Consider the following 9,252-nt stretch of genomic DNA (forward strand, 5'->3'; position numbering starts at 1 on the left):
TACACAATAGTTTATTATGGATATGTCAGATATCAGACCATATGAAGCATATATATCTCATATTATATAATGACTGTATCAGATTATGTCGTGCATATGTAAGGAGCTTCATACTTTATGATGCATATGTCAGATGCCTGATGATATTTAGCTGTTTCCTTAAGTTATTCATCACTCCCATCATGATATTGGACAATAATCTGTACTCCTCTTTGGACGCAATCTTCTTCTCGTTTTCTTTTTGGGTCCTGAAGTCTTCTCGCCTGATGTGCAGGCCATGCTCATCATGCTTTATTATGTATATGATTATAACGTATATTTAATAAACAGTGAGCTTTACTGTGCGGCTCTGCATGTAAATATGAAAGACAGGAATGATGTGAAGGAAGCGACAGGGTTTCACGATGACCGCTAGCTGAAAAAATGCAATAAAAGTCCACAAAATAAATACAGCTCAATCGCGATTTTAGTGATCTCCAAACAGAAGATTTGTTTTTCAAGTAGTTTGAGGTAGTTACTCTATAAGTGTATGAGTTTCGGGAAAATTTTGCGTTTTGTATTTAGTACGGTACAGAAATGATGTGAAGTATGTGACAGTATCAAAATAAAAGTCCGATTCAAGTTTTCTGTTCTTTCGGTGTCTTCTTCAAACAGTTGTTTTTTTCTTTTGTGTTCATAATTTGAGTATATATATATATATATATATATATATGTACACAACTACCTAAAAAAAAAAATATGTATATATACATATATATATATATATATATACATACATATACATATACATATATATACATATGTATATATATATATATTTTTTTTTTGGTAAATGAGTTATGATTAATTTCCAATTTAATTTAATCGTTTATTTTACTTAATTATGTTATTGTTTTTGGCTAAACTTACTTTTTACACAAGTTTCTACGTATATTATGTTTTATTATTATTTATTACTTTTTTATTATGGGTCTAAAAGCTCCAGTTCACTATATAATTTTGTATTTTCTATAGTGTGTTCTTATTAAACAACAAAATTGTGGTTAAAAATAATAATTCTAGTATATTTTTAGAGCATAAAGTCACGCTATTGCACTACAAATATGTAAATTGGGAGACTTGTTTCTTCTTTCTCGTCCTGCATGCAGTTATTTGAGTTGGTTTGGGGTGAAAGTGTCATGGCCAGTCAGGGCCAGTTACACAAAATCCCATATTTCTCAGGCTTAACGCCCGCAGAGGAGATTGATACAGCGTTTGCATTTATCTTTTGCCTCGACATGGAGAGTTTTACATAAGAGAAGACATGCCAGGCTCTTGTCTGTGTTTAATGAGGCAGAGGAGACTGTCCTCTCTGAGGTGAGCTTATTACGCCAAACAAACGCTCCGGCCCTGCTTAATTTCTCAAAGCTTTAGTTTGAACAACCTGCTGTCAGAAGTCTGAGAGGCGATTAGTTCTGTCTCCTCATGCACCTGTACAACAGAGGAGGCCTGAACATGCTGGACACTGTCTGGGACATCGGAAAGCTGACAAACGTTGAATTGATCAGGTTTTAGTTCTGAAAAAAAGAAAGGATCATTCAAACAGCACTGAACTGTGTTCAATTAAACCCTAAATGTGACCAAATATCTTTGTTTGGATAGACAGATACATTTGATTGTACAGCTTCAACCTTTTTATCAAATGCACTCTGAAACTGAAGTCACACTTAAAATGTATGAATGTCATTGCACTGCAAAAAATATATATAGAAAATCAAAACATTATTTCTTCACTATTTTAAATTTTCATAATTTTTGTCTAATTTTCATCATGTCTTTTAATCAACTGATGTTTTGACGATTTTAGTGGATGTATAAAATCAGCTCTCCTCAGTTTCACATTGTAAATAGAAATGTAAAATAAAAAATAAACTAACAAATGTGCAAAGAAAAGTTAAAAATAAAAAGTAATTATAAATATTTATATTATAAAATAATTTTACTGAACATGCAGAGATCATCACATTAAATGTGTACATGTAGTCATGACTATCTTAAAATTGACCTATTTTTTCAAAGCAAATAAAATGCAAATATTATTAAAAAGAAAAAAAATATATGCATTTTATTTCATTCCAATATTTGTTGAGATAATGTTTCAATCATGTGACTTTCATCAGGCATTTAAGCCTGATAGGATTTAAAAGGATAGACTACATTCAAGTGAATTTGCTTTTCTTTTACAGTTTTTCCCTTTAAATTATGCAAATATATTCAGATTAAATCCAATCCACAGTAAAAACATTGACACCTTTTGGCAGCCAAATACCGTGTGTCGATATTCAAAGCCTCACACGGTCTCTCAAACAGCCATTGAAATAAAAGGAGATGGAGAAGAGGACAAATTGAAGTGACCTCTCATTGCATTTGTGGATGCTGAAGAGGAAAGCCATATTTTCAGTGTTTTTCCCATCTGTAACAGAATCTGTCTCTGCGGTTTTATTGCGGCTGAAAGCAACAGCAGCTTGAGTAGAATCGCTTGCTTTGAACCTTTGAGCTGGACGAGAAAAATGCCCCGTCATCCTGTTGATTCCCATCTGTGGGAGTTTTTATTGTCATCTGTGCTTTAAAGGGGTTTTTCCTCCTAATCTTTTTATAGAGTCGATTCCCATCAGACAGCAAATCATTCCTCAAAAACAGAGTTTCTCTTGATTTCAGGCCTAAAATGCAAAGAGCCAAAAATGAGGACAGAACCTGCATAGATAGATAGACAGACAGACAGACAGACAGACAGACAGACAGATAGATGATTATTCTGTGAGAATGAACATGCCTGAGGCACTTCTTCAGTTCATCTCCTATGAAACTCATTTACAGCAGAGGTTTCTGAGCTCTCGTTCAGTCTAATGGATGAGAAGCGTTCAGTCATGGCATTCTGCCCTCTTATAACATAATTAAGCAAATACAGACTCATAGAAGACACACAACGCCAAATCCGCCCTCAATGAGGCGTGCAGGCCTCCGCCGGCAGAAATTAATTACCAAAAGACTTCTGCAATAGTTGGAAAGCAAAGGGGCGCATTATTGTGCCGGTGAGTGGCGGTCTGGGAGTTGCTGTGAGCTGGATGTTATTTCTGTGTTTTCCACACCTCTCCAAAGTGCCACAGCCGTCACCGCACTCTCTGCCAGATCACGCGGCTGGGAAACTGTGAAAGCCTTCCTCTAACAAGCTGCCTGGATCCCACACGAAAGCAAACAGAAGGATTGTCCCACCAACTACAACTGCTCCATTTACATATCTCCATTCCTAAAAAGAGCCTGGGCTCATTATGAAGGGAGGAGAGAAAAAAAATATAATAAGAATAAAAAAGTGGCATTTTATCCACAGGCAAAATGATGCAACTGCGTGTCGGTCAAGCTGCTGTCACAACAAGTTTCACATTTGGGTGCCGCGTGTGAGACCGCGCTGGACTGTTAGCAGTTAATGCGGCTCCTCCCGGAAGGGAACAGCACTGGCCCTCTGAGAAAAAACGGAGTTTACCATAATTTACAGTTGACAGGAATCCACAATGATCTGTTTATGTTCCCGGTCATACTGTGAGTTATTCATTAGTGCACATTATAGCAAATAAAAGATATTTTGTCTTTGTGATCAAAAACTTGATCCAGCTCTGAAACACCCAAAACCTGACAACCACCTAAACACCTTAACAACCACTCAAAACACAACAACCACCCAATAACTAACAACCACCTAAACACCTTTACAACTACCCAGAACACCTTAACAACCACCCAAAACATCATAACAACCACCCAAAACCTAAAAACCACCTAAACACCTTAACAACCACCCAAAACACCAAAACAAATACCCAAAACCTAACAACCACCTAAACACCATTCACAACTACCTAAAATCTAACAACCAACCAGAACACCTTAACAACCAACAAAACACCTTAACAACCACCCAAAACACCTTAACAACTACCCAAAACCTAACAACCACCTAAACACCTTAACAACTAATCAAAACCTGACAACCACCTAAACACCTTAACAAAAATCTAACAACCACCCAGAACTCCTATGAACCACACAAAACACCTTATCACCCAGAACACCTTAACAACCAACCAGAACACCATAACAACCACCCAAAACCTAAAAACCACCTAAACACCTTAACAACCAACTAAACACCTTAACAACCACCCAAAACACCAAAACAAATACCCAAAACCTAGCAACCACCTAAACACCATTCACAACTACGTAAAATCTAACAACCACCCAGAACACCTTAATAACCAACTAACAACCCCCCAAAACACCTTATCAAACAACAAAACACCTTAACAACCACCCAAAACACCTTAACAACTACCCAGAACACCTTAATAACCAACTAGTAACAACCACCCAAAACACCTTAACAACCGACAAAACACCTTAACAACCACCCACAACACCTTAACAACTACTCAAAACCTAACAACCACCTAAACACCTTAACAACTACCTAAAATCTAACAACCATCCAGAACACCTATGAACCACACAAAACACCTTATCACCCAAAACACTTAACAACCACCCAGACACCTTAGTAAGCACCTAACAACCACCCAAAAAAGAACTTGTTAGCCTTAGCAACAGTAATCTAATGCCGGTTAACAGTAAAGTTATAAATATAACCATAATAACATCAAATAATGGTAGCATTGAAACACAAACATGTTCAATCTCCACATCCTGGTGAAAATCCAGTCCTGAACTACATGTTTTTTCTTGCTGAATATGCTGTAAATGAGTAAATGAGTTGTGAAAGCCACTTCATGAGTGTTTGCTTTGAATGCAACACCATTCACAATCACATTTCCATCTCAACGCTTCAGTGATTCACATGAAACACAATGATGGTGAGTCAGTTTGAAGCAGAAGAACTATGACTGATGACAAACTCATGCAATGACTCAGTTGTAGATTTTTCTGTTTTCTCATTTTCTTCTGTTGTGTAACGTGACATTTTATGTCTTGTCTGTATTATTTCACATTATCATCAGCTTCTTGTCTTTGACATTTCACTCTATGGTCTTTGATATCATGATGTAATGATGTCATTGCCAGTTTAGTTGTTTAGGTGTGTGTTATTTTTGGTTAGGCAAGTGTGACTATTACTATAACTATGTGTGATCAAACCTCTAACACGGAGTATTAAAATGGAGTGTGCGCCATTCTGCAGCGCTTGTATGTTTTCTCTAGAATCCAGAGAAACAGGTTTTGAGGCTTCGAGTGTTCACTGCAGCTTTTGCTAGATTTTGGGTTTAACGTAATAGCAATCTAAAACAAAATCAAGAGTACTTTGGCAATACTTAATTAGTATATTTAATAACTACAATACTAATTTATCAATAGAAACAGCATAACATTGGGGGAAATCATGTATTTAAAAAAAAAAACTGGAAACTGTACAAATTTTTTTAAAGAAATTGACCACCAACGGCTATTAATCACCAAGCAACCACTCAGAACACCTCTTAGACAGAGACAGAATTGCTGCAGTAAAGGCTTTATTTGCAACAGGACACTAGAAAAAAACTAAAAAGAAAACAAGAATGCAAGAAAACAAAAAAAATATGTACAATATAGCTGTCATTTATCATGTGAAAATACAACATATACAAACAGAAAAAAACACAGAAGAATAAAAAATAAATAAATAAATGAAATCTAATCTGCCTGGTCTTCTGCGTTTGGGGAGGGGGAGGAGGAGGAGGAGGAGGGAGGGGAGGAGGACGTGGTGAAGGAGGAGGGAGAGGAAGAGGACGTGGTGTTTAAAGAAATTGACCACCAACGGCTATTAATCACCAAGCAACCACTCAGAACACCTCTTAGACAGAGACAGAATTGCTGCAGTAAAGGCTTTATTTGCAACAGGACACTAGAAAAAAACTAAAAAGAAAACAAGAATGCAAGAAAACAAAAAAAATATGTACAATATAGCTGTCATTTATCATGTGAAAATACAAAATATACAAACAGAAAAAGCCACAGAAGAATAAAAAATAAATAAATAAATGTAATCTAATCTGCCTGGTCTTCTGCGTTTGGCCACGTTCTCATCCACATCACACCTTATATCTTCTCTGGCAAGACATCTTGGGAAGAAGCTTTTGGTATGCGGAGGCAGATAAGATTCTGCATGATACAACACACATTTTGAACTGTGAGTTTGTGATGCTGCCATCAGGTAGGAGATTAAGAATTCCAAGATGTAGATTGAATCGGTACAAGAATTCATTTATTCCTTCTGCAATTAAGTTATTAAATAACACTAGGTAAGGTTATTTATTTATTGATTACTTATTTTTTTATTTATTTTTTTTTTTTAAATGGTATGTTTTACTGTGTTGTGTATGTATATATATGTGTATGTGTATATATATGTATATGTGTATATATATATATATGCATATAATTTTTAATTTATTTTATTATTATTATTTTATTTTTTATTCATTACTATTATGTGTTGTATGTGATGTGGTGGTTGTATTTCTGAGCCTAAGACAAATTTCCCTCAGGGCAACCACGTAGCAACTACCCAGTCACCATAGCAACTACCCAACAACCACCTTAGCGACTACCTAACAACCACCCAGAACATTTTAGAAACCACCTTGCAACCACTCAAAACACCTTAACAACACCCTAGAAACCACCTTAGCAACTACTTAACAACCACCTAGCAAATACCTTAGTACCTACCTAGCAAACACCCAAAACAATTTAACACACCTAACAACCACCCAGAACACCTTAGCAATGACCTTGCAGCCACTCAGAACACCTTAGCAACCACCTAACAAGAACCCAATACACCTTAGCAACCACACAGACGCCTTAGCAACCATCAAACGACCACCCAAAACATCTCAGCAGCCATTTAACAACCATCCAATAACAACCACCTTGCAGAAATCACCTTGAAAACACCCAAAACATCTTAGCACATTAGCAACCATCTTAGAAACCACTTTGCAAACACCCAAAACATCTTAGCAACCACCTAGCAACCATCCAAACACCGTAGCAATTTCATAACAACCACCCCAAACACCTTAGCAACCACCCAGAACAGCTCATCAACCACCTAGCGACCACCTAATCACCTTAGCGACGCTTAACTACTTAACAACTACCTCAGCAACCATCTAACAACCACTTTAAATACCTTAACGACCACCCAAAACACCTTAGCAACTGCAATGTCAGGTAGGCTAAACATGACTCAAATAAAATGTAATTTTATTTGAATGTTATATACTGTATTTTTTATGTTTCCACACAAACACCTTAGCAACCACCTATGAACCACCAAAAACATCTTAGCAACACCTTAGCAACTACCCAGAACCCCTCAGCAACTCCCTAACAAACACTTAAAATACCTTAACCACCTAACAACCACCAAGAACCCCTTAGTAACCACCTAACAACTAACTAGAACATTTTGTCAACCACCCAAAACGCATTAGCAACCACATTAAATGTCTCAGGTTAACACAACTCAAATAAAATGTTGCATAATACATTTATTTTATGTCTTGTCAATATTTGACTTCATAACATTGACTCTACAGTCTCTGATAGCATGCTGTTGTATGTAATGCTGTTTCAGTCAGTCTAGCTGTAGTTATAGAGTTTTCTTCTCTTATTCTTGTCAAACTCCAGGTGTGTCACATTTTGCATACTCAAGCAGAACGTGTGGAGATACAGAACGAGTTTTCACTCTTCGCTCACACCTCGAGTTTTCATCGAGAACCAGAGCGAGAGACGGAGAGGAACAGGAGGAAATGAGGAGAGAATGGCAGAAAGCAGCACAAGCTGCCAAACAAGCATGTTTGCTTGCTATAAACAGACACATTCAGTGGTGCTGCTGAGTAAACATGAGCGCACCAAAGGCTTTCCCATCACAAAAACACTGGTGAGGAGCACCGAGAGGAATCACACGCACATGCACTGAAGAGATGAGAGGTCAAACACTATTCATCTGATTAACAACAACTGAGAAACTCGGTCAAACAAAACCACAGACAGCCAGTGCTGGGGAGATTACTTACAAATTGTAGTCTGTTACTGATTACAGATTACACGATGAACATTGTAGTCAGTAATGTAATCAGGACGAATCATTTTAGGTAATATATTCTGACTACTTATGGATTACTTTTAGATTAATTTTGACAACTTGTTTATAGATTTAAATGGGATTATTGTTTTTTTAATGAAAGAAAGAAATAAAATGCATGACCATTGACTCACTGTTTTCTACACAGTAGAATTTTTTATCAAGTAAAATTTAAAAGAGAAAAATAAGAATTAGGGAGAATCAATAAATTACGAATAATTTGTAATAATGTAATCCATAAAAAAGTAACTGTAATTTGATTATGAGCATTTTAAAATGTAATATAAAGATAACTACAAGTACTACATTTTTGGAATCTGATTACGTAATCCAGATTACATGCAATCAGTTCCTATCCAGTACTGCAGACAGCAGCCTCACTCAACACACTAAAACAAATATACGCAATAGTGCCTACTGCTTTTTAAATGATAGATATTGAAGTCATCATCTCAGAAATAACATTATTTTGCATTTTTAATTGATTTTTGTGTGTGTGTAAAATTTTATTTCATATAGGATAGGCATAATGAGATCTCATTCTCAGCAAGGAAACATTAATTACTAACTGTATGACAACTATTCACTCATTTGTGTCGATTTGAATACCTCCTAAGTTATTTGAGGAGAAACATCAGAAACAAAGTTGATACTGAGAGTAAACGAAACATAAATGAGAACTCAATCATGTTTCCAGAGCTTTGAAAGAACAAGCTTTGCACAATACAATTTTCTTTGAGGTTAATTTTTGGAAATCTAATCTGCTCAAAAAGATGGAGATGTTAAAATCACAGCTGAAATTAATTCTGATATTCATTTCATGCTGGAAATAGAATAAACTTTTATTTTTATCTTTTCATATTTCATTTTAGTAATTTAGTTATGTGCTTTTGTCATTTTGTTAGTTATTTATATTTAGCTTTAATTTATTTTTATTTTAGTTTTGTAAATTTTAGTACTTATTTTCAGTTAATTGCCAAGGCAACATATCTAATTTCTATTTAAGGTTTTCATCTAACATCTATATATATATATATATATATATATAGTCGAAAATATTTTTAAAAATATATTTA

This window comes from Sinocyclocheilus rhinocerous, unplaced genomic scaffold (assembly GCF_001515625.1).
Source record: "Sinocyclocheilus rhinocerous isolate Xijiao unplaced genomic scaffold, SAMN03320098_v1.1 scaffold422, whole genome shotgun sequence".
NCBI lineage: Eukaryota > Metazoa > Chordata > Actinopteri > Cypriniformes > Cyprinidae > Sinocyclocheilus > Sinocyclocheilus rhinocerous.